Below are 631 nucleotides of genomic sequence, written 5' to 3' on the forward strand. Positions count from 1 at the left end.
CACTTTCCCTATATGCATTTGTTTAATTCATTTTGTCTGTCATGCATTAGATGTCTAATTATTTGACTTTTTGGAAGATAACATTCTTGACATGAAAAATTTTACACCTCCGTCCCCCTAAATGTGTCCATTATTAACTTTAAAAAGTTAAAATATTTTAAACTTTAAACACAATTATTTTAAATAATTAATTTTTTTAAAATATATATTTTTTAAAAACTACTTGATCTAAAGCTTTTAAAATATATTAAAAGGTCAACAGTTGACAGATTTTATGGGACATAGGGAGTATTTCTTCTATAGTTTGGCTACCTGTCTGTCTGGTTTTGTTTGAGTGGATGAAAATTCTTGTCATGATAATTTTGTTTGATATAAAAAATAAACCTTTAAATTTGTATTAAGATAAGCATTCATGTCATAATAAATTTTAAGATTCCGACTGTCCATCCTTTACGTAATCTATAAATTTTAAATTTATAAAAAAATCATTAAATTTATATTAAAATAAGTAAAAAAAATCAAGAGTGGATAGGGTAATATTTTAGGTTAGATTGAAAATATTTTATTTTCCTTACTAGATTAAGCAGATGGAATAATTTTAAATTAAAACATAAAATTTTATCATCCGTGA

The sequence above is a fragment of the Hibiscus syriacus genome, unplaced genomic scaffold (assembly GCF_006381635.1).
Source record: "Hibiscus syriacus cultivar Baekdansim isolate YM2019G1 unplaced genomic scaffold, ASM638163v2 tig00117021_pilon, whole genome shotgun sequence".
NCBI lineage: Eukaryota > Viridiplantae > Streptophyta > Magnoliopsida > Malvales > Malvaceae > Hibiscus > Hibiscus syriacus.